The following is a 25,188-nucleotide window of genomic DNA, read 5'->3' as shown; positions in this document are numbered from 1 at the left end:
TCGCCGGCGTCCTCAGTGTCCCTTGGCGTGTGGCTGTGTCCCTCCAGTCCCACGGCTGGCCCTCTTCTCCTTCTGTGTCTTCGCAAGGTCTTCCCTCTGTGTGTCTGTCTCTGTGTTCAATTTTCCCATTTTTATGAGGATGCCAGTCATCTTGGGTGAAGTCCCACCCTAGTGACCTCATTTTAACTTGGTGACCTCTGTAAAGACCCTTTTTCCAAATAAGGTCACATTCTGAGGTACTGGGGTTAGGGCTCCAGCATATCTTTTGGGTGGGGGCACAATTCAGCCCATAATACTAACTAAATCTTAGAGATGACAGGAAGGAGCTGGCGTCGGGGAGCACTGGCGTGACCCTCTACATGTGTGTGGGGCATGGGGGTGGGACTGGGCTCACAGCCCCGCAGCATCTTGTGGGGCAGTTGTCTCCCCTCCACCTCCCCTGAGTCCGCTCCAGGGAAGACAGATTGTGGATTCTGGTCACGAGTGCAGCCCAGCCTATCGTGCCATGTGCCTGTCCTGTCTCAGGTGGGTGGCCAGCGGTGGAATGGGGGCAGCCCCTGTCTGGAGCGGATGACGGGGTCCTGGGCAGACGAAACCGAGGCACTCACGACCGAGGGGCAGAGAATAGAAATGTGGACTTGAACTTTCAGGGGGCTCATGGGGGAGGCCAGACTGCACACTGTCTCTGCACTTCCGTGGGGCCTGAAACCTTGTGCAGCATAGACTGAAATGAAAGCTCTTGTCTTGTAGAGCAAGCGTCCAGCTCTCCAGTTTCTCTGATGGAGACGGATCCTGGCATTCAGTATTTGGGGAGCGCTAATGGCCACGTGCACATATCTTTGTGGGGGCCACGCACCCGCTGGGGTGGCACTTTCCCTGCACGTTGCACGTGAGGAAATGGGAGCTCAGGGTCTGGCCTGCCACATGGCCCAGGTCCCGCCTCATGGAGCGGCTGCAGGTCCTGGCACGTGCCCCGCGCCGCCTCCCCCACGGGAGATGTAGATGAGTCTCGTTGTACAGATGAGGGACTGAGGCCCTGGAGGGGATGAGAAGCCAGGCCTCTGGTTGCATGATCCTCTCCCTGGAGACATGTGCCCGTGGAAGACGTCTGTGAGTGGCGGTGTGTGTTGGAGTCAAAATGAACCATAGTAACCATGGACGTGATAGGAGGTCAGTGACACAAGGAACTTTTTCTCCTTCCCTTTTTCTTTCTTTCTTTCTTTTTTTCGGGGGCAGCTACCTGGTACGGGCATCCAAACCCTTGACCTTGGTGTTATCAACACTATGCTCTCCCAACTGAGCCAAGGGGCCAGGCCTTCTTCCCTGCACTTTCTCACTCAGGCACCAGACAGGACTTGCAGGTCTAGCTCCTCAAGTCTAGCTCCTGTCCCACTACACCTGGGTGATGTGCCACTCCGTCCTGTGGAAACGCCAGCAGAGGACGCACAGCGCGTAGACCACATTCCGAGGTTAATTCCATTCCTCCAGCAGTCAAAGGCCCTCTGAGGAAGGGTCCCCACCACCGCTGCGGCCCTGTTTATTGGCTTTTATTTTCTGTGGCATTGGAGTGATCCAATTTTAAGCACTATTTCTGAGCACGTTGCAAGAAACTCCAGGGGCTGCAGCAGCTTTAGAGATTTGGGCTGGAAATCAGACTGAAATTGGTGCTTTATTCCTACACAACGTGTGACGCTTCTGCCCGGGAGAGCAGGTCCTTTAGGGGCTCAGCCATCTGGAACACAGAGTGAGGGGCTTTTGTTGCCAAAGCCATTCAAGCCTCAGGCTCTGAGCTCCTGTGTGTCTCTGGAAGGGACTGCGTCCTGATGTTCCCACTGCGGACCACCCCCGTGCCTGCTTGAGCCTTGGGTTTCTGTTTCATGTGCACTTGGGGATCGTGAGCACACAGGGCCCCCGGGAATGCACCTGTGTCTGGACTCAGTGTTACTCTCCAGCTTGTAGTGACACCGTCCAGGTAGGGTTCCTTCAAGCGGACTTACTTCTGCTTGCGATCAGATGACTGGACCTCCTAATCAAGAGGGTGGGGTCCACTGGCTGCCTGACGTCCTGCTATCATTGTGTTTTGTACTTTTCCAGACACACAGCTGTATCTTGAAACCCAAATTCCCAGGACCGGCCTGTGGCTCACTCGGGAGAGTGTGGTGCTGATAACACCAAGGCCACGGGTTCGGATCCCCTTACCGGTCATCTTTTAAGAAAAAAAAAAAAAAATTCCTTCCTATTTTTCTCAGTTATTACCTACAACAGGGATTGGCAAACTTTTATGGTAAAGGGCCAGACAGTAAATATTTTAGTGTTTGCAGGACATAAAGTCTTTGTTGCTGCTACTCAACTCTGCTGTTGTAGCGTGCAAGCAGCTACCGATAATATGTAAGTGAATGAGTATGGCTGTGTTCTAATAAAAACAGTCCACAGACCAGATTTGACCCCCGGGCCATAGTTTGCTGACCCCCCATCTGTGGCATAGATTCTTTGCCATAGAGGTTATTTTTAGTCCTCTTTCCTTCTTCTTAAAACAATATTTTTATTTTTATTTTTTGGTGGCTGGCTGGCTGGTATGGGGATCTGAACCCCTGACCTTGATGTCGTAACATCACACTGTAACCAACTGAGCTAACTAGCCAGACTTGTAAAATGTTACTTAAAAAGAAATTCCAAGAACCCAACTCCCCCAGGCTATATTCTGCCCTCTTTAAGACTCTATGCAGTGCAGACTGGTGAGGTAGGGACATCATTTAGAGATACAGGACTTGGGTCACTTGTCACCTGTTAGCTCAGTGACCTTGGGCTCGGCTCAGCCCCATCCGTTGTCACTGAACAATGGGATGATGGCAACACCTTCCTTACCTGTCTTGCAGGATTGTGTGAAGAATTAAAGGCCGCAGCATGTGAGAAAGTGCGGGTGTCAGGTATGGGCGTGTGCGCTTGTCAGCAGGGCACGAAGGAGAGGAGAGTGGGTAGAGATGTGAGAACAGAAGCCCGGGCTGGGGCAGGGCGGGTGTGTACTTCCCCCTGTGCCACAAGGATGCCACTCCCGGGCACTGGTGTCTAGCTCATGCTGGTGTCTAATCTGTCTGTGAAGTCCCCGGTGGCCTGTGACTCCCCCTTGCTGTGCTGAGGAATAGCCACGAGGGTGAAGCAAAGCCCTTCGGCGATAGATCACCGAGGCACACGTTAAGCTGCTACTGCAGGTTGGGGAAAAAGGTCTCAATTGGCAGGTGCCGTGTAATCACAGACCTGTGCTTTGCGGCTGCAAATTCCCTGCTGCACAATATATACAACTCATAAGAAGTGAGAGGGGAGCCCGGCAGAGTGTCACCTCACTCGGTCTGTTTATAGGTGCTGGGGATTAATAACCAAGTGGAAAACGCTCTGCTGGCCACGCGTTAGCCGTTTATAGCCTGTGACTCCATCTCTGGGTGCTTGTCTGGCCTCCAACGAAGCCCTCTAGTTCCAGCTGTGACATGTGACGTGGCAGGTGAGTCATTCCACGTCTCAGTGAAGACACGAGCAGGTGGTCCTACTGGGTGGGCCAGGCTGGGCTAGTGTCCAGCTCAGCACCAGCAGGAGCACTTTATAGTGTTGGCACTGCCCTTAATAGAGGAAGCTCATGCCAGGAAGTGCTTGGCTTACGTTAAACAGGAGAGAGTATTGTGCAGCAGTCCAAGAAGCTGCCATGGAAGGAAACTGAGGGAAGGTCTCTCTTATGGGCTGAATCGTGCCCTTCCTAGCAGGTATGTTCAAGTCATAATGCCAGTGCCTGTGAATGTGACCTTATTTGGAAATAGGATCTTCGCAGATGTGATTAAGATGTAAGTTAAGATGAGGTTATCTTGGAGTAGGGTGGGTCCCTAATTCCATACGACTGGTGCCTTTATAAGAGGAGAAAAGACAGAGACAGACAGACAGACACAGACACACGAGGGGAGAGACCACGTGCAGACAGAGATTGCAGTGATGTGGCCACAGGCCAAGGAGCACCGGAAACCAGGAAGAGGCCAGGGAAGAGCCCCCCTGCAGCCTTCAGAGAGAGCACGGCCCTGCCGACACCTCGACCTCGGATCTGGCCTCCAGAACTGTGGGAGGGTAAATGTCTGTTGTTTTAAGTCCCCCGTTTGTGGTGCTTTGTTGCGGCAGCCACAGGACGCTAACATGGTTTCCATCTGGCCTTTGATCTGCTGATTTCCTCAGTGGTTCTCCGGCCAGTAAGGGTTGTGAATGAAACATGAAGGTCGCAGGTGGAAGTCATGCTAGAAGCATTAAGCTGGAGGTGCCACATGAGCTCTGCCATCCCGCAAGGCAGTGTAAATGCAGAACACAGCAGGCAGAAGCTGGACTTGTGTGAACTGTTGCTCAATAGATCCAGGAGAAGTTGAAAGACTTTAGTCCTGCTCACCTGATTCTGAGAATGCTGAAAAAGTCATGGTCCTGACATCACCCAATCCTAAATCCCCCACCCCTTGAAAATATTAAAAAAATTGTATTATGAAATTCTGTTCATCAAGTTGGCAATCTTTTTCTGTAAATGTCCAAAGAGTGTATATTTTAGACTTTGTGAGCCATATGGCTGTTGTAGCATGAAAGCAGTCATAGACAATATGTAAACAGATAGCTGTGGCTGTGTCCCAATAAAACTTTATTTATATAAATAGATGTGGCTGCAGTTTGCCGATCCCTGGTTTAAATCAATAATTAAAAAAATACATGCTTGTATAACATGTTGTATTTTCTAGAATATTCTCAGAGAGATGACCATGTCAAGTATTCTATTATTGCTTCCTGCGGCTTTTACCACACTCCCCTGAAATGAGTATTAGAGCATAATATGGTCAGTGAGGATAAGCAGCCCATAATTATTCTCCATGCTAGAGCACTGTGAAGGGCCGGGAACCCACTGGATATATTTGTCTTCTACTAGCTCCCTCCTTGGGAATGCTGTCATTAAAAAAATATTGTGACATAGTCGTAGTATTCCCAATAGCCGAAAGCTGGAAGTAACCAAAGTGTCCATGGATGGCAGAATGGTTAAAAAAAAAATTGTAATATATCCGTACAATGGAATATTATTCAGCCTTAAAAAGGAAGGAATATTCTGACACCTGCTACAACATGGATGAACCTTGAGGACATTATACTATGTGACATAAACCAGTCACAAGGGACAAATACTGTGTGATTCCACTTACATGAGGAACCTAGAGTTGTCAGATTCATAGAGATGGAAGGTGGAGTGGCGGTCGCCAGGGGTTGGGGAAAGAGAGAATGGGGACTTGGTGTTTAATGGCTGCAGAGTTTCTGTTTTGCAAGATGGTGATGGTGATGGTTGCATGACAGTGTCAATGTACTTAGTGCCACTGAACCATATGCTTAAACTTGGTCAAAGTGGCAAATTTTATGTTGAATGTATCTTACTACAATTAAAAAAATGAAAAATATGTTGTGAGATATATCACACATACAAAAGAACGTACGTATGTATAGTTTAAAGAATAATTTTGCAAAGTACCCATGGTCCTACTACCCACCTTAAGAAATAGCATTGCCTGAACCCTGTGCTACTAGTACCTCATCTGTCCCCTTCGTTCTCCCCACCAGAGGTGACTAACACCATCTTGAATGTTGTGTTTGGCATTTTGTATTAGTCAGAGTTCTCTGGAGAAACAGAACTAAGAGGAGACATGTATCTCTGTCTTATCTGTCCCTCTATCTATCTGAAGAGATTTATTAAAAGGATTTGACCCACATGGTTATGGAGGCCGAGCAGGCCCACAGTCTGCAGGCAGAGACCCAGGAGTGTCTGTCTGAGTGCAGAAGAGACTCATTTCCCAGCTGGAAAACACTTGGGCACATGGAGTGAATTCTCCTTTATTCTGCCTTTTGTTTTATTCAGACGCTCCCACACTGGGAAGGGCCTCTGTTTTATTCAGTCTACTGATTCAAGTGTGAATCTCATCCAGAAATACCTTCACAGACACATCCAGAATAATGCTTGACCAAATCCCAGGGCACCCCATGGCCCAGTCCAGTTGACTTGCAAAACGAACATCACTTGATGGTTTGCCTCTCCTTGTGACGTGATGCACAGACATGCACTGCAGTCATTCACATTGTGTGGCTTTGCCTGACTTTGAACCTGGTATGCCTGGAGCCCTGCTGTGTGTTCAGTGACTCATGTTCACGTGATGGCACAGCTTTGCCATGTCGGAGCCGCTTGAGAAAGGTGTTTCATCGCCTGGGGTGCAGTCAGTTTCCTCCTGCTGAGTTTTGATTTAGAAGTGGGAGAGCAGGTGGCAAAGGGTGCAGACTGACGTGGGACTGCCTGGGTTCCAAGTCTGCCTTTGTCACTTCCTACCTGCTGAACCTTATTGGGCAAGTTACTCCACCTCTCTGTGCCACAGTTTTCCCAATCAAGTAATGGTGGGAAGGGTGACCGCATAAAATGCCCAGAAATGGCAGCTACGAAGTGCTCAGGAAGGCAGCTCTTACTATCTTCTTATCATTAGAGGTATGGGTGGGAACGGGGCTAGAGGCCTCATCTGATGGGTTTTTATGCTGGCAGTTTCTCTTCTCATTTTTTTGCTACTGTCTCAAAATGCTCGGTTTAGAAGCATGTAGTTCCATTTATGGGGAAATTAAGCACATTTAAGAGTAAATTATATTAGGGGCCTTGTGATCATTAGCTAAGTACATTATTTTTTTTTTAATGTAATGTACCAAGCAAGATATAGCACATGGTTGCATGCTCAATAAATATTTGTTAGAATGAATGATAATTTTATGAGCTGATCAAGTCATATATAATGGGATTATTTGGTTCTAAAACTAATGAAGTGACTGTAGAGTAATAATGGCTGCTAGAAATAATCTATGTGCTTGCAAAGAATCCAAAGCTGAGAGAAGACGCTCATGCCGGAGTCAGCCAAGAGCCAGGCCTGAGGAGAGCTGGGCACTGCGTCCTGGGAGGTATACAAGGTGACATTTGTGACTTTGGTGGGGTCCCTTGGCTTCAGGCTCTGAAGCCTGAGTTTGTCAGCACTGAACAGACTGGGTCTTGGGGGTGAGCCTGATTAGCAAAGCTCAGGAGATTGGTGGCTCTACCAGAATGCTCATTGGGTAGTGTGTAGTTTTAGTGTGCCACAAGTGGGGCTGGGGTCATGTGCCTCAGCCCTGGGCATCTGTGGGGCTGTGGGAGGGGTCAGTCCAGCACCAGACACCTGCTTGGTGGGGGAGGGAAGGGGGGAGGAGGAAGAAGCTGGAGATGGGTCTCGAACCCTGACCCCGCAGACTTGGGTCCTGGGAAGCCACTGTGGGGTTTTGCTCTCAGTGTGGGTAGATGGGATGAGGGACAGGATGCGAGTGGGGACCTGGAGCCTCCCAGTGTGTGTGGCAGGTGCTTTGCAAGAGGCATTGAGGTCAAGAGCCTCCAGGCCCACTTCATGGTCCCGCTCAGCCAGCTACCTGGGGCTACCCTGGACCAGGGACATAACCTCCCTGAACCTCGGTCTCCTCCCCCGTCCAGTGGAGCAAGTGTAAACACCTGCGTAAATGGGCTCTTGAAAATAATACAGGAGAGAACACAAAATCTGCATTAGTTTCCTAGGCTGCAAAAACAAAGTACTCTGAAGTGGGAGCTTAAACAGCAGACATTTATTCTCACAGTTCTGGAGGCTGGAAGTCCAGAATCAAGGTGTGGGCAGGACCACGCCCCCTTGGAAGGTCTAGGGGAGGATCTTTCCTACCTCTTTCCACTTCTGGCAGCTGCTGGCAGAGCCTGGTGTTCCTTGGCTTGCAGACACAGCACTCCAGTGTCTCTCTCCATCTTCACCTGGTGCCTCCCGTGTGCCTCTGCCTCTCTGAGTCGTCACATGGCATCTACTGTCTGTGTGTGTCTGTGTCCAAATTTCCTTCTCCCAATAGGGAGAGCCATTGGGCCCACGCTCGTCCAGTACGACCTCCTCTTAACCCAATTACATCTGCAAAGACCCTATTTCCAAATAAGGGCGCATCCTCAGGTTCCAGGTGAACGTGACTTTCGGGAGGACACTATTCAACCCACAGTACCTGGTGCTGAGTGCCCCAAACCCCGTAGTTATATTGTCACTGTTCTCGCTATTTTTTTCTTAGAGGAGGAAGTGGAGAAGGCTAAGTAGTAAAGACATAGCTGACTGTATTTTATCTTGATTCTGCACACTCAGTGGCTCATTTTGAAGACTGTTTTTGGTGCCAAAGGGAAAGGGGTGGAGGGTTTGTGCTCTTTTGATTAGAAAAGACCACGAGGCTTGTGTTTGCACAGTGCCCAGAGCTGACAAACTGATAAGCCCTTTTCGGCTTACTTCTGCTGTATCATTACATTCTGTATAATTTGTCAGCCGTAAGGTAAACGGCGGTTTTTCTGACATTTACTCCTTTAAGATAAATGCTACTCAGTGTCAGCCTTGGGGAGGGGGATGAGCGGGTGTGGTACCCCAGCCTCGTGCTCAGGAGGGAAGAGACGCCCGTCGCCACGCAGTGTGGGTGCTGCATGTGAATTCGTAGCGTTGTGTACTTGGTATTGATTGTCTTGGCTTAAAAGCTTTTAAAAAAGATGTCATGCCTCTTTTGCTTTAAAAAGTCTCACTTAGCTTGTTTGACAGGTACAGAAGATGTGTTATTAAACAGATGCAAAGACTGCTGTCATTTGGTTTTAAATAGCATTTTCCCTGTGGTGTGTTTGCTTCACATGGTGGAGGGTGGGAGTGACGCACCCGGGTTGCATTTTCCTCCACCATGATCGTGCCTTCTCTGCTTGGCATCCGAAGAAATATTCTTGCTTGTGTTCTGGGAAGGTGGAAAGTGCGCTCAGTAATGTAAGGTGGCTTCTTGTGTTAGAATTCCATGGCTGATTGTTATGGGGATATATTTAGTCCCAGTGTCTGGGGGAACAGGACCCACTTTCAACAGGAAACTTTTAGGATGAACCTGGGCTGAGCTGGAAGAAGTCAGTGGTGAGAAAGATGGTCGGAGCTGGGAGCTTTGGGGTTCCAGAAATCCCAGCATTTGGGTTGGGTGTGAGGAAACCTGGGCATAATGTGAGTTACACCCAGTGGCACTTTACTGGATGCAGTGGTTTGAATGTGTTCCCCAAAGTTCAGTGTTGGAAACTTAATCCCCAGAGCAACAGTGTTGGGAGGTGGTGCCTACTAAGAAGTGATTTACTGTCACCTCGGGAGTGGGTTAGTGGTGGTGGGAGTGGGCTTGTGTAAAAGCAAGGTCGGCCCCCTCTTCTCTCTAGCACTCTGCCACCGTTCTGCTTTCTGTTACGGGATGATGCAGTAAGAAGGCCCTCACCAGATGCCAGCACCATGACCCTGGACTTCCCAGCCTCCAGAACTGTAAGCAAATAAATTTCTATTGTTTGTAAATTGCCCAGCCTCAGGCATTCTGTTATAGCAACACAAAACGGGCTAGGACACTGGGTCAATGTCTTGTGGTAATCCAGCTGTATTAGGCACTACAACCAGACAAAAGTCAGAACCCTGGGTGCCTTGAGCATAGGCCAAGGGGATCTTATGGTTGATATTGCCCAGGAAGAGAAGCCGGGTAGGACGGCAAGAGGTGGAAGGAGCCCGCCAGAGTGGAGTGCTCGCCTCAGTCCACTCCTTCTCAGATACAGTCAGTTCTTGTTATTTGTGGTGGCTGTGTTCTGTAAAGTCATCACAAGCACTGTACACCCCAGGGGAAATACAGGCTGGGTTCCTGCGAGCCTCTGGTCACATTCGTGGCAACAGATCAATATACAACCTTGCCTTATGAATGTTTCTGTTTAAGGACACCCTATTTAGTATTGTCGATTTATTGACATTGAACTCAAGGCCAACAGCCTGAACAAAGCTTATGTAACATGTACTTTCTCTGCAAGGCACGTCAGAGCCTCTTTGCGCTTGGGAGCATGATGCTTCGCTGCGCTCAGGGGCCTATGTTAAACAGCGAAGTCGCCAACACAAAAGCACAAAAATGCAGAAAACATGGCATTAAATAGACCATGAAATGGACACTTGTTTATCATATGAGAGCTGAAGCAAGCAGCAGTGTCACCCTGTTTGACCCCAGTCGGGAGCATGCTCAGCAGGTGACATATTTTTCGCCTTTTTGTGTGTGTCCGTGAATGATCGTGTAAGGGTGAAGGGTATTGGTTTTAGGGTGACACATTTTAGTGAGCAGGCAAATTGGAAAACAGAGGACCCGTGAATAATGAGGATTGACTGTACTTTGACAATTATTTGTCAAATGCTGTAGTAGGAAACAACAAACCGTTTTCCTTCTACTGACGTGCCACTCTGTGTAGCACTTGTGACACAGGCTTGCAGGGTTTTCTCCCCACACGCCAAGAGATTCTCTGGTGGACACCATCTGGGTGACTTGTAATTCAGTTCTGACACTGTGTACCTGGGGACAGTGCTAGATCCCGCAGGTCAAGGGCTCAGCCCCACTTCAGATGCCAGTTGCAAGCCCCATGTTCTGACCTGTGCCTCTGACTGACCAGCGATGAATTGGGCTCCCACCATCAGCCTCCTCAGGCTCAATTAGTTTGCCTGGATGGCTCACAGAACTCAGAGAAACACTTTGCTTATGTTAAGGGTTGATTCATAAAGGATATCATGAAGGATACAGATGAACAGCCCCATGAAGAGGTCCAGAGGGCAAAGTCTGGAAGGGTCTTGAGTGCAGGAGCTTCTGTTCCCCTGGAATTGGGGTGTTCCACCCTCCAGGCACCACCACGTGTTCAGGAGTCCAGAAGCTCTCGGAACCCTGTAGTTTGAAGGATTTTATGAAGGCTGCATCACAGAGGCATGATCGATTATTAACTCCGTTTCCAGCCCCTGTTTGATGGGGGCTGGAGCTGAAAGTTCCCAGCTTCTGACCGTGTCTTGGTCTTTCTGGTGACCAGCCCCATCCAGGAGCCCACCAAGGGTCCCCTCATCAGAACAAAAAACGCTCCCATCATCCAGGAAATTCCAAAGGATGTAGGAGCTCTGTGTCAGGAACTGGGGTCAAAGATCAAATATTAGAATAAAAGATGCTCCTAGCACCCCTGTTTCTTAGGAACTTACCAGAGTTTAGTAGCTCTGTGCCAGGGCCTGGGGGCAGAGACCAACATATGTCTTTCTTACTACTTCATAAGCACCCTCTGTGTTTCCTCTGGTCCCTGCCCTCAGCATTGTGGTTTAGAGAGTGGCAGACAGGGATGGTGCGGTAGTAGCCGGGGTCAGGTCAGGGAAGGCTTTCTGGGGTGTGGCAATCCCCAGGGTCCCATTCCAGCACCAGCTCGTCACGGCTGGCCTCTGGTTCGTTCACTCATGTCTGGCCTGCCTGCTGCTGTGGATACACACTCAAAAAGGACACGGTCCCTGCTCGTGGGGTTCGGGCAGCCAGCTGCCTCTTGTGTGGATGTTGGGAGGTGACTTGCTCCAGGTCATAGGAAAAGCTGTCATGGACTGAACCAGCTCGGAGGCCCTGTTCTGGCTGAGCTGATTTGCACCATTGCCACATTCTCTCTTGCTTCCCAGGCGTGGTCTCCCGGGGCCTGGCCCCATCCTTGATTAGAGAGGCCTGGATGGTTTCCTCCTTGGTCTGTGGGGGTCATGCGGACATTCTTGACTGTGTCCAGCTCATGCCCAGCCGTGGAAGAGCAGAAGGGTGGTGCTGGGGATTGGGGAACGGGACATTCCTCTCAAGCCGCCTGGGGATCATACATGGGACTGACCACACCAGCACGATCTTCCTTCCCGTTGAGACCACTGGCACTCAAGGGTACTTCTTGTGACCTGGTTAAAGACACACCACAGCCGAGGCGTGTGTCCCAGAGTGGCATTCCAGGTGGCCATTTCTTCCAAGCCATAGTGTCTTGGATTCCTTTTCCCTGTGACATGTTTTGGGGAGAGGAATGACATATGACCTGGAAGTAGATGAGGGCAATGTCCAAAGAGCAAAAAGATGCTTGGTTAGAGCAGGAAGTGTTTGTGCATGTGCTTGAAAGGCCCAGCCGGGTTTTTAGAGGCTGGGGTTAGTGTCAAAGAGCGTTCTATTGCTTCTGATCAGGAGACCCTTGGAGGCTAAAGGGCATGACCTTGAAGAAGGGCAGCCCTCACCTGCAGGGCTAGGAGAGGTCTCATAGTGAGTAACAAAACGTGATTCCAGATAGCTCTAGAATCAGGGTGCTCAGGGCTGGAGGGGCCTTTGTGAGTTGTTCTTTCATTGATTTCCTGGGTTCGACTGGCTGTATGAACCGATTAGGGAATGTGCAGGGTTTTGTGGAGGAAGGAGGGTGGCATGTACTGGGGTTTGACGCCGTGTGCTAGGCGAGGCCCTGGGTTCTGCTGTGGCTGGCGCGAGGCCCTCGGGGCATATGTGGTTTCCAGCCTGGCTTCCCGCGAGCAGACAGAGGGGGCCTCCGAGACTCTAAACCTGGGCTCTTTCTCTCCAGCTGGGCCCCCAGTGCTCACTGACTAATTTTGGTGTTTTGTGGGAAAACTTTATCCACCACCTTCGTCACCCCCAGATGAAGCAGGGGAAGCGATAGCCCCGTAGCTGTGTCGAGGACGTCCCTGTCCCCTGCTGTGGGCTGCTCCGTTGTGGCCTTCTCAGAAGAAGTTTGTATTTTGTTACTCCTTCTACCTTTTAAAAGGAAGCCTTGATCCTTCTTTAAAGCTGCTAAAAAGAAATGAAAATGGTGATACAGCAAACATTGAGTGCCTACTGTATACCAGGCAGATGGCTAGGGTGGACTCTACCCCTTCTTGAGAGTCGTCATCCAGTTTACCTTTCTTTTTGAAGTAATAAACCAAAGTCAGCTTTGGGGACCACAGCCGCTTTGGGTTCCATGTAGCTGCTGCTACAGGTCCCGGTCTCGACTCTGGATGGCCCTTGGTTTGTGCCAAGTCTAGTGGGAGTGGATTGTGCGGGTGGCAGGGGGCCCGGGAGGGTGGGACCTCACTGCTGATCCTGGCTGGCCCTGGGGTGGGCTGCCAAGTGCCCCGGGAGGAGGCCAGTGTGTCCCAGACAGCTGCTGTCCTGAAGCCTCTGCCAGTGGGGAACACTGGCCTTCCTGTGGGGCTCACTCACTCCCTGCTGAAGCAAACCTGGGGGGTGTTGTGTTCATCCAGCAACACGTAAGAGGTCAGCCTTGGTGGATGGGTTTCCTCTGGGAGTCGGGGGATTGGTAATAATCCTAATAAATAGGAGCTAATAGTGCTTCCTAGCTGCTTGGAAGTTCATTGATCCCACGGCATCCCCGTGAGGCTGGTTATTGTTACTAGCCCCATTCTACAGACGAGGAACCCAGACACACTCAGGTGGCCTGCCATGTCACCCAGCTGGGGGTTGCTGGGCCTGGCTTTGAAACTCGGTAGAGTCCGGTGGCTAAGGAAAGTGGGGGCGAGTTGTTGGCAAAGGTGGGTGTGTCTCCACTTCTGCTCCCCCTCCCCATTCTAGAACCTTCCTCAGCCCCTCCACCCCGGTGAAATGGGAGCTGCCGGAAGCAAGCCTGCCAGCCTCCACAGTTGGGGTGGACTCAGCGTCACGTTGGCTTCTGTTTCTGGTATTTGATTTCTGTTGTCCTGGAAACGGGGTGACAAGTGCTCAGCGCATTAGCGTTTGTTCCTCCCGACACCACTGGCATCTTGCAAGGTGACGTCGCCTTCCGTCCGGGTGGGGATGCAGACCCAGGCCCTGCGAGCTTGCAGACCCGTTCACCTCTCCTGTCCCGAGGCCCAGACGGGAGCTGGGGCGGGTCAGAGGCCAGCGTCCGTGGTTCAGTTTCTTCACTGAGCCAAATGTGCCTTAAGTCACAGCAGAGGACTGGACCCTCCTTTCCTTCCTTCTCTATGTGCTGTGGCTTTGTTTTCCTGGGGATCAGTTTGCGTGGCCATTGGGAGCAAAGACAGAACTGATGTTCTGTGGTCAGCCGAGTCCTATCGTTTAAAGACAACCCTGTCCTCCTGGCAGCTTCATCCCTTGTGGCCTTCCTCAGAGTCTTCCTGAAGAGCCCTTTTCCTTGAATTGCAAGTCATGGTGGCTCCCTGCCCGTCCCTATATGAACGCAGCGTGAGCGCCCTGTCTGTCCCACCACAGCCGGCCACACGCATCCGTGGAGCAGCCTGGAGGGTCCTAACACCCCCTGCAGCGTGCCCTCTGCACCAGTGAGTCCTCCAAGTTTTCTCTCATTGTCAGCAGGAGTTAAACCCAGGCCAGCCCATAATTCCTTTTCTGCTTTATGGGAGGACTTTTATTTATCTATTTTTTTGCTGCGATGGACCCTGGGCTGGCTGCTTGGCTTTTCCCAGGAAGGTGAGGGATGTGGTGTTAGGACTGTGGGAAAGTAGGACCCTCAGCTATCTCGCCGTGCGGAGGGACAGGGTCTGACTTGTGGAATGAATTTTCTATCACTCTGGTTGTGGCATGTGGATCTTTGGCCGAGAAGAACGGTATTTGGAATGTTTTCAGGGATGAGATGCAATTAAGGTTTTTTGCGAGAGGTGTCTGATAGAATGGGTTTCTCTTTAGTGAGCTTTGGTCCTTGGCCAGTGTCTGACTTTTCTCTGGTCAACACGGGATAAGAGATTTGGTCTGTCTTGTCTTTGGGGGGCAGCGGTCAGTGGAAGGTGCTTTGTGTTGGGCAGGCCTGGGGGTGAGCCTGGCTCTGCCTTATTAGCGCCCACTGAGGTGCCAGCCCAGCCACCCTGTGCTTGGTTTTCCTGCTTGTGAAATGGAACAGCGGTACAGTGCATATGTGCTGAGCTTCCTGTGTCCCAGAGACTGTCCCAACCTCTTCATGGGCTTTGCCTCCTGCTATCCATATAACAACCTTATTTTTACAGGTGAGGAAACTGAAGCCCAGAGAGGTTAAGTAGCCTGGCCAAGGTCACACAGAGAATGAGAACGGGGAATCAGGAGTTTATCCGACAGCCTGGCTCTCTAGTCAGTGCTCTTAACCTCGGCTTGAAGGCTGCCTGCTGGGACCCTTCTTAAGGGACTGAGTGAGCTGGTGGTGGTTATTCACGTGCTAATGTGGTTCCAACACTGTGCAGGCTCCCAGCAATGTGGTGGGATAAAGAATACACATTCTCTCTGAGTCTGCCTGGTGTTTCCTTAAGGAAAGAGACACTGTGTCCAGTCGCAGCTGTTTTGCCTTTGACCGCTTGCAGTCCTCCGGCAAGCTTGCTGTGGATGTGCGAGGTCGTTTAGAGGAGCCAGCGGCTGGAGGAGGACGCAAGGAAACTGAACAGGGGCCCTTCACTCATGTTCTCTGAGGCAGCCCTTCAGAGACAATGGACCTTGCAGTAAAAGGCACAGAAGTGATTGAACCAGGCCAAGTGGCTCTTCCGTGCAGTGTAGGAGGGGACTGCGGAGACAGGGCTTGGCAGCTGGGCATGAGGCAGACCCTCGGGGCCTTTGATGGGCTTTGCCTGTCTTGCTCTTTCTAACCAAGGGGCTGGATTCTCTTTACCCAGGAGGCAGATTTTAATTCCTGAGGCTAGAGCCTTGTCAGACCTATTTCAAGCCAGTGGTTCCTTGTCACGGCCCCCTGCCCTGGACTCCAGCCCAGGACCCCCAACCCTGGCCTGTTGGGGCAGGAGTCACTGTAAAGGGTCCTGGAGCCCAGGTTCACTCACCACAGTGTTTCCCAGAGAGCATTCCGGGACCAGTACTGGGTGGGTGGGCGAGGAAGTACTCGGCCCGCTCCCCTTGGAGGAGGTGCATGGGCAGAGTCGAGGCTCTGAGAAGTCCTGCAGGAAAAGATGTCTGTTAAGCTTTGTATACCCCAGGGTCCCTTCCACTTCCTTGACCCTTGCTCAATTCCTGTAAGACCTGAGAGCATCCATGCCTGTGGAGCTCACTTTGGGAAATACTGCCGGAGACCCTGTAAATAGCTATCTTCTCGTATGTGCTGCTGTGTTTCAGTTTCACGGGGCTTCCTAAAATGCAAGCGAACTTAAAAGCCACGCCGACTGTGCTTTCCCGGTCTGAATGTGCAGCCGCCGATGAGAGGAGGAGGTCTGTGAAGCTTTCTGTTAGAAAAGGTGTCCCCGGGCTCCTGCAGCTTGAGGACCCCCCCGAGACCACCCCTCTGTTGTGGTCCTTGGTGCTCCCCGCAGCCTGTGGTTGGGCCCTGTTCTGCCTTTGCCCCCCAGGTCTTGTCTGGAGTCAGTCTCGTCCCCTCCTTCCAAGCTTAGCGTCTTCTGTTGTGTTCGAGGACGCAGATGTCATGATCGGGCTCAAGTCAATGAACATGTGCTTATTCTGGCTCCTCAACTAGGAGGACAGGGAGGACACAGACCCCAGCTCCACATCTTCCTCACCACGAGACCTTGGGCCATTTCCTTGACCCTCCCTAAGCTTTATTTTCCTCCTCGATTAGCAGGTTAGACGGCGAGGTCGCCCGCTCCCTGGCTTGCTGAGGACCCGCAGGCATCCACGCCTGGCCCAGAGCGAGGACCCAGGAAAGGGAAGGGCAGCGCTGTCGTTCTCCTGCACCGCCAGCTCCCTGGATTCTGCCTCCTCCCTCCTTCCCTCCCTCCCGCTCTACCTACGGGCATCTAAGACTCTAAGAACATTGGAAGATTCCTTAAATGTCTGACTTCCCCGCATCTGTAATTTTGTGGAAAGGACTTTGTAATTGCATAGATTTGGATGAAGTATGAATGCGTCCACTTCTCCGCCCTTCCTTGGGCAGGTGCCCCGCTCGCGGAGCCTCCGTTCACCCCGCAGGCTGCTGGGAGCCTGAGCACGCTCAGGGTGGGAGTGTGGGCAGGCTGGCCCTCGACGGAGGCCAACTTCCTTCCCCGATGGGGCCGGCTCCCATAGCCCCTGTCCGCACCCCACAGGCCATCTCTCACAGCTCTTTCGGGTTGGGGAATTTCGAGCTGGGCATGGAATGGGATGAGAGAATGGAACTTGAGAAGGAAGAGCCAGCAATTTGCTGACGGAGGCTTCAGAGGCATCCTCTGTCTTCCTGGCTTATTAGCCGTCTTCCTGCTATAGGACAACCCAGAGCAAAAGGACAAGCTTCAGTTATCACTAAGTCCCCTATCTACTGGGAACGTGGGGATGTCACCCTCTGCCTCCACCCTGCAGGTCAGAAACTCTCCACCCTAAGGTTGCCTCTTCCAGGAAGCCTCCTTGGACTACTCCTCCTTCCCTCCTGAGCCCCCCAGCATTCTCAGATACATCCAGTATTTGTCTTCCGGACACTGAGGACCTCGGGCGGGGCCTGTCCAAGTCCTCCCCTGGCTTAACAGTGCCTGGTGCCAGGCCTGATGTTAGTGGACGTCCACTAAGTGGTTGTTGGATGAGTGAATGAACACGCGCACACTAGGCCAAATCTTTTCATAATTGTGCTGTAAAATTTGTATAAAAGCCAGACTGCTTTTATTAAAAGGTATCCCTACAGTTATTTTCTCCAAATGTGGTGGTCTCTGTGCAGCTGAGGAAGTGGGGCCAACATTTGAAATTTGGGGTTCACTTGAACGGAAACAGGTATTACTTGTAGAAGGCAGAGGAGGCAGGTCCTCCAAATGGACCTGCTGAGCATTGCTGGCATTTTTACATGTTCCCTCATTTAATCCATAACCCTGGAGGAGGTATGATTGTGAGGGAGATTTTATTCAGTTATTCAGCAGACACTCTTGAAGACCTACTATGTGTCAGACCCTGTGTTGGGCTCCGAGGATGAAGACAGAGACCTGTGCTCGGGAGCTTTGGCTCGAGTTGGAGACACACAGTTTATTGCAACATAAAACAATAAGAGAGTGGGACGAGCTGGAGCAGGAAGGAAGCAGGATGCTGTGCTAGTCACTCAGGGGATGGTTGGTGTGGGGGTCTGGGAGGGGCTGTCTGGAAGTATGAGAAGGGGCTGGTCATCTAAAGCCTGGACGAGGCTTCCAGGAGAGGAACAGAAAGAATCCTGGCCATGCCAGCGAGCCCTGCTGTTTCTGAGCCCACAGTCTGTTCTGTTGCCGGCAGGACTGACTACGGGAGCAGGACCGACAGGAGGCCATCCTTTAGTGTTTGTCCCCTGGGCTCTGGTCAGTGCTGCCTCTGGATAGCAGCTGTCCAGGCTGCACAGGATGCTGGCTACACACTTGGCTGGTCTGGCTGTCCCTGCCTGGCCCCAGCTGTCACCAGTGTCCATAGCACACACTTACCAGAGCCCAGTGGCTTTTCTGCCTGCCACTGCCCCATCCTTCCTTGGGAAGGGAGGGTGCCCAGTTGCCAGGACAACTAGAGGTGGGAGCACAGGGCCTTGGGCCAGCTGCTGAGGTCCCACCAGAGGGCGCTGAAGAGGGGAGGTAGGAGCAGGGCCGGGACCTGGGAGTGTCCAGCAAGGAGGACGGCTGGTCTGGAAGAGGCCAGGAAGAGAGCGCAGCCTCTCCAGTGCGGGGCTGTTGTTAGTTTCCCCACGAGGTGACCCTTATGGGAAGAATGGCTTGCACGACACCTGAGTTAGGGAAACACCCATCCGTGTGGAGAACAGCAAAAAGGCAGCCATCCCTGCAGTCCTGTGTCCTCTCTCCAGTCCTCTGTTCTGTGAGTCCATTCTTCTGGCCGGTCCCGGGCCCCATCTGCTAGAAATCCCCTCTGCTCACCTCTCTCAGCCTTAGAGATGGATTCTTCCCTCGGGAGGGTGTGGTCTGCAGTCTGGTGGGGCCTGGTGAGATGTAAAGGACAGCCTCAAAGCACTCAGGAATCTCCCAACAAATGCACGGCTCTCCAGGGCCAAGTGCAGCCATGCACAGATGCAGATGTGACCTGGCCGTCCTGGAGTGGCATGCTGTGTTAGTGTCCTGGGGCTGCTGTAACAAATGACCACAAACTGGGGGGTCTAGAACAACAGAAATTTCTTCTCTCATAGTTCTGGAGGTGACAAGTCTGAAATCAAGGTGTCGCAGGGCTGTGCTCCCTCTGGAGGCTCTAGAGGAGGGTCCTTCCTGCCTCTTCCTACTCCTGGTGGCCCAGGTTCCTTGGCTTGTGCTGCGTCACTCCAGTCTCTGCCTCTGTCTGCACGGGCCATCTTCTCTGTCTCCGCCTTCTGTTCTTTTAAGGACACCAGTCATTTTGGATTACCACCCTAATGATGTCATCTGAACTTGATTATATCTGCAAAGACACTATTTCCAAATAAGGTCACATTCACAGGCACCGGGCGTTAGGACTCCAACAAGTCATCACAACACATGGTGAGTCTTTCAGATCTTCCAGTCCTGTCTGCTTCCAGAGCGTGGGGGCAACACACAGAAGCATGCCCTGGGCTCGTGAGCAGGGTGGGCTGTCTTTGAAGGGGAGAAGGCAGTCGTTGGGTGGACACCATGAGACATGAACCTGTGCAGGTGTTCGGGGAACAGCACGTCTTCATTGCCCTTTTGCTTTGGTAGGAAGGCCACCCACACACGGCCAATTTAAAAATTAGAGATGGTGTTGGCAGGGAGTTACTCTTTACAACTAGGAAAGTAATCGATGGGGGGTGTGGAAAGATGTGTGGGCTGGTTAGTGGGGCTTGGTGACATCCATACAAACACAAACACCAGGTCCCTGAGAACCAGGCTGTTTTGCAGAGCCCCTGATGGAAGGAGCCCTGGATGTGGAGTCCCAAGCTCATGACCTGGGTCCTACAAACCCTGTCTGCTTCCCTAATTTAGACGAGATACCGTGTTGGATGAGCATTGCAGAGGGCGTGCCGCATGGTGGCCTCTGTCTTTCCTTCCCCAGAGAAGTCCTTATTAAGGTTGTGCTGCTGTTTTTATTGATGATGAAACTGGCACTTGGAGATGTTAGCTTGCCCAAGGTCACACACCCAGATGGGCAGTTACACCCAGATCTGCCTGACTCCAAAGTCCTCCTTTTCTCCACCACCAACCTGCCCCTTTTCGTGGCCTGTGTTACCATGTTGGGGTGTGCGTGGGGGGAAGTGGGAAGGGAGGTATCTGGACCCAGAGTAAAGCGACTGACTTCCTGCAACCTGCCTCCTTTTCTTGGTCATGTTTGCCTGGTACCCATGGACAGATGTACCTTGTCCTCGAGGCCCGAATGACATCTGGGCTGACATCTGGCTGGCTCTTGAGAAAGAGCCAGCGGATCATGCACATATTTGTTTTTGTTGGTTTTTTTTGTTTTTTTTTTTTTTTTTGATGGCTGGTGGCTGGTATGGGGATCTGTATCCATGACCTTGGTGTTATAAGGCTGCGCTTTAAGCAACTGAGCTAACCTGCCAGCCCCATGCATGTATTTGAAAATGCCCAGGCTGCTTCCTGAGAGCCTGGAAGGTGGGTACCCGGAAGGACGGTGGCAGGTTTGAGAAGGCATCTGTCAGGTGCTCTTGGGGACAAAGAGGAGACAGATTCGGTGTGGGGAGAGGTTTGTGGGGCACAGCTGTGGCCAAAAATGTCAAGCAATTAGCACATCCCGGGCTACTCCCCACGAGCCCATAAATAACTGGGCTGAGGAGGACAGCGGGGGTGCTCTGACCCCTCACCCAGCCTTCTGGCCTGAGGCTGCCGTGCTAAGCCATCCTGAGAGGCCACCGGCAGAGAGGTGACTTTAGATCCTGCCGACTGTGAGGTCATCCTGTTGTTTCTGCACATAAAAAATAAAATGTTTTAGTGGATTTGCTAGTAAGAAGCCAACCTCCTCAGGCCTCCATGTCACAGGAGAGTGACAGTTGTGTGGTTATCCTTGTGGTTGGTCAGACTCGTCCTGTGCTGGTCTAATGTTCGCTCTGCTTGTGTGACTGAAGCCATGTCCATTTCAATAACTGTTGTGTCATTGGGAGCCTAGCTGAGCAGGCGCTCAGTAAAACTAGTGTAGTCAGAGAATGTTTCGAGCCTTTTGAAATGACGTGGAATAGCTGGGGCTGTCTCGAGGCTAGTTCCCTAGGGCTGCTGTAACAAAATAGCACAAATTTAGTAAATCAGAACAACACAAATCTAGTATCTTATAGTTCTGGAGGTCAATAGCCCTAAAATTAAGGTTAGCGTGGTTGCGTTCCTTTCTGGCAGTTCTGGGGGAGGACCCGTTTCCTTGCCTTTCCCAGCTTCTAGTGGCACCACACTCCCTGGCATGTGGTCTTTTCCTCTGTGTTCAGAGTCAAAGGCACAGCCTCTTCCAGTCCCTCTCTCCGCTTCCATTGTCCCGTCTTCTCTGACCCTCCTGCCTCCTTATCCTAAGGACCCTTCCGATGACACTGGGCCACCTGCACAATCCAGACTAATCTCCCCATCTTAGGATCCTTACTTTATCACATCTGCAAAGTCCCTTTTGCCCTGTAAAGTCCCAAGATCCTGGGATTAGGACGTGGATATCTTTGGGGAGGGGGGGCACTATGCAGCCTGCCATAGAGGCCATAAAAGATGGAGTAGAAAATAGGTCCGATGAGTTCCAAAAAGAGACACTGGAGACACTGATTCATTCATTCATGAATTCCCCAAGGGACTCACTGGGTGTTCACTGAGCGCCTGCCCTGCCCAGGCATTGTGCTGGGTGCCAGGCAGACGAATCAGGCCATACATCTGCCCGTATGGAGCACTATGGACACCAATCCAGTGACACGGATGCGTGGATGTGCCTCAGTGGCAATAGGGAAAGGAACAGGGCACAATGGGAATGAGTGTGTGGTGTGGGGGGGAACCTGACCTGGTCTGGGGGGGGGCAAGGAGGGAGTCTCAACATGTCTTTAGCCCCCAGCCCCTCATCCGGGGCTTTCTCTCTGAAGGCTGCGTCTCCGGGCTGGATGCGGGCACCCCTGAGGGTTGTGAAGGGCTTTCGCCTTTTTTGCCCTGAGTGTTGCGTCCGTTCGAGGTGTGTGTGTGTGGGGGGGGGTGCCTGTGCCGGGCGGGGTGGGTGAAACACTGTGTTGACTCTTTGAGTATCTCAGGAGAGAATGGAGCTGTCAGCACCAGGGGCTGGTGGCCTCAAGCATCCCCCACAGCCACCTGCTTTCGGAAGAGGCCTGTGGCCCCAGCAGCTCAAACATTCGCAGCTGTGTCCTGTCTGGACGGGACGCTAGAGGGCGCCGTCCTTCCGGCCAGTTGAGCAGGTGCACAGCCGAGTCCATTTTTTCCTAATGACTTAATGATTTAATCTTATTTTCTCGGCAGAGCACGCTTTGGATTTCCCTGGATACCTTGGGACATTACCGATCAGAGTAATTAATATGAGTTTCATAGCTCAGGAACCAGCTGATCTTGCTTCTCCAGACTTGGTTTTTCCATTGCTGTTTTGTTTTCTCTTTGTTAAGCACATTTCTCTAATAGCATGTTAACCTCACTGGGCTTGTCCTGCTGCTGGAAGTGATCAGCGGGTTTTGTCACCTACCTGCCTTGGTGGGGCACGTTGTGGAGCTTACCAGCAAAGACCCCCCCTTTTGGGGTGGCTGTGACTGTGACACCCACGAGGGGGGATGTCAGCATCGCTTTTTTGATAATCGTGAGTTTCTTTTGGGTTTCACACCCGCCCCCACTTCTGTGTCTCCTGGCCTCTCTTTCCCTTTCTGTTAACGAATGGCAGATCTTCACCACCAGTGATTGGAGCCGCTTTGAAGTACTCATGATAAACCAGCATGGTTGAGGTAGAAAGGTGACCACTGCGCCCTCCAAAAATCAAGGGAGCAGAGGGCTCACATCAAAGGACTTGCCAAGGGATTGGGGTGAAGGTGGCCAGGATGCCGGGATTGCCAGGCACTTGAGCTAAGGGGACCCTAGAAAATGGGAGGCAAACAGGGGGCCTTTTGGGAGGCTGGGGAGGCCGGCTCCGGGGATGTGTGTGCAGCTGTTCATTGGAGAGGTGGGGAAACTGCGCGACGTGCTAACGTGCTCCGGAAGAGCAAGCACCAGGTGGTAGTGACCCTGGGCCCTGCCGCCGAGGTCCGCAGGGAAGCTGGCGCCTCCCCCTCCGCAGGTAGCCTGGCTTGCCTGAGCAGGGCCTGCTTTTGTTTCACTCCGAGTCCTTTGAGGAAAGCTCCCGAGCCTCCTGCGGGCCCTGCGGCCTCCTTCCCTGGGTCAGCCCGTCGGTGCGATTCTCCTCGTCACTGGTGACGGTGTCTGACTTTGGGAGGCCCTTTGCACTTTCAGAACCGATGCGGTGCGGCGGACAGTGCTGCTGGTGTTTCATGAGGAGTTGGAGCTCTAAGTCAGCCTAATTAGTGTCTGTTTTAAATGCCCAGGGACCACATAAAGACATTTGTGGTGGTGCCTGAGCAGTAAATTCAGATCTTTGAGATTAGATCATGCCTGGTTTGTGGTGAGGTAGCTGTTGCAACGTCCAGATTCTTTGATAGCTGCTGACCCTGGGGCACATGCCCCTCGAGTCGTGGGAACAGCTGCTTAATGAGGCTGCTCCTCGCCTCAGCACTGGAGGGTAACTGTGGCTTTTGGGACACAGCTTCAGTTTGGTTTCATTCAGGCAAGCCCTCGTTGAGTGGACGACGCTCAGTAATGCTAAACTGCTCCCTGTAACCCACTGCAGGTGCCGATGACAGGACGAGAAGGGGAGGGGGGACCCGGCATTTATGGTTCAACTACTTTTCCACGCACACCATCGTGTTAGGTTAATTGTCGTGACAACCTCATGATTGGGCCTGGTCATTAATCACCCCTCTGCAGTGACAAGGCTGTAAAGACGTAAGGAGTTAACGTGTGTGCCGAGGTCACGCGCCTCTCCAAAGCCTCCACTCTCTGGGCTCCTGTCTGGACCGGGACCGACCCTGGGCTGGGAGATCTGGAGGAGGGGAAGAGGGGACATCTGCAGTGGACTCTGAAAGTGCACTCCTGGTGGCGGTTGCAGGACGTAGTGCTCGTGGAGGGACACAGGATGGGCAAAGGTGTGGTGGCCCGAGCTCTTCAGTGGAGCGTGGAGCAGGCAAGGTTCTGCCAGGGGGAGCAGGAGCAGGTGCTAGAAAGGTCAGCTGGGCCGGGAGGCAGATGACAGTGCCTGGAGGAGGGGTCTGAACTTTGTTCTCGGAGGCCCCTGAGGATTCCACCTGCTGCGTTTGAGGGGTGGATCCACGAAACTGGCCTGCTTAGCTTTCCCTCTGAAAAACCGACCAGATCGACCAGATCGTCACATGTCTCTAAGGGATCAGTTGTCCTTTAGGAACAAGAAGCCGGTCGGCCCCACCCGTGCCCTGGTTTCTGCTCGCCTGGGTGGCTTATATGGTAAACCTGACATTTTAACGTGCACCTGGAAGTCCTTCTTCCTACCCTCATTCCCACAGACATTTCATTTTCCTGTGTTTCTAACATTTTTCTGATTACCCCAGGGACAGAGGGGAAGAAAAAAGACTGGCTTTCTGTTTAACACTGGCATCTGAACTTCAGCTTTTTTCTTTTTGCGTTTATACTGAACAACTCTTGGTATTCAGAAGACCTCGTTTCCCCGAGGAGGCAGACGGGTTCTTTCCCTCCGGGTGGTCTATACTGTGGATGCCTGCAGCTTGCTGGTCTGATGCACACACCGGGGGGTCAGGTTTGGGAATGTTGGTTCAGAGGCTGCTTGTGCCAATAAGTCCCTAATTGCAGAGCAGAATCCTTCCTCTTGAGTCTGTCTTCACCCTTGGCATGGCCACATGGTAATAATTAGGTTCTTGGTGACCCACGACTGCCAGGCTAATGCAAGCCTTAATGGAAACGCTCTTTTTCCACCCAATTAAGTGGATGGAGGTGGAGTGTTGTGCAAGAACAGTTTCCGGTTCTCCTGCTTTCTCCTACTGAAGTCTGCTATTTAGCCCCATTTCGCCTGCATAAATGCATTTGTGTTTATTTGATCGTTCACTCCACAGGTGTTTACTGAACAGTTCCCACATGTCGGGTTTTGTGCAGGACCTGAGCCATGGTCATGGACAGGCCCTGGTCTCTGTGCACTGCTTGCCAGGAGCAGGGAGGTGCACACACCCCACAGCTACGTGAGCAGGGAATAAGCTGTCATGTGGACAGGGCGCTGTGGGAACTCAGAGGAGGGGCCCCGACTCCGCCCGGGGTGGGTGGGTGTACAGAGAATGCTGTCCACATAAGTCTGGGGAATAGGCTGAAGTTAGCTGATATAAAGTGAAGGGCCGTTCACGTGGTGGGGACAGCTGGGACAGAGGTGTGGAGGTATGACCCCCGTGAGTGGTGTGGAACAGCCTCGTTGGAAGGTGCGTGTGGA

General features: G+C 52.0%; 1 protein-coding gene across 2 annotated transcripts in view; it reads left to right on the top strand.

Moving 5' to 3' along the window:
- Nucleotides 1-25,188, top strand: part of PARVB (parvin beta) — a 102,910-nt gene that overhangs the window by 17,671 nt on the left and 60,051 nt on the right. Inside the window, exon 2 of one of the 2 annotated variants that reach the window (XM_063076386.1) lies at nt 9,290-9,389. The exons of the other annotated variant lie outside the window; for it this stretch is intronic. The gene's annotated coding sequence lies outside the window, so the exon portion shown is untranslated. The remainder of the gene's footprint in view (nt 1-9,289; nt 9,390-25,188) is intronic. 2 annotated transcript variants of the gene reach the window in all.

The sequence above is a fragment of the Cynocephalus volans genome, chromosome 12 (assembly GCF_027409185.1).
Source record: "Cynocephalus volans isolate mCynVol1 chromosome 12, mCynVol1.pri, whole genome shotgun sequence".
Lineage (NCBI taxonomy): Eukaryota > Metazoa > Chordata > Mammalia > Dermoptera > Cynocephalidae > Cynocephalus > Cynocephalus volans.
The sequence above is the reverse complement of the archived record's forward strand: the minus strand, read 5'-3'. Positions and strand labels throughout refer to the sequence as shown.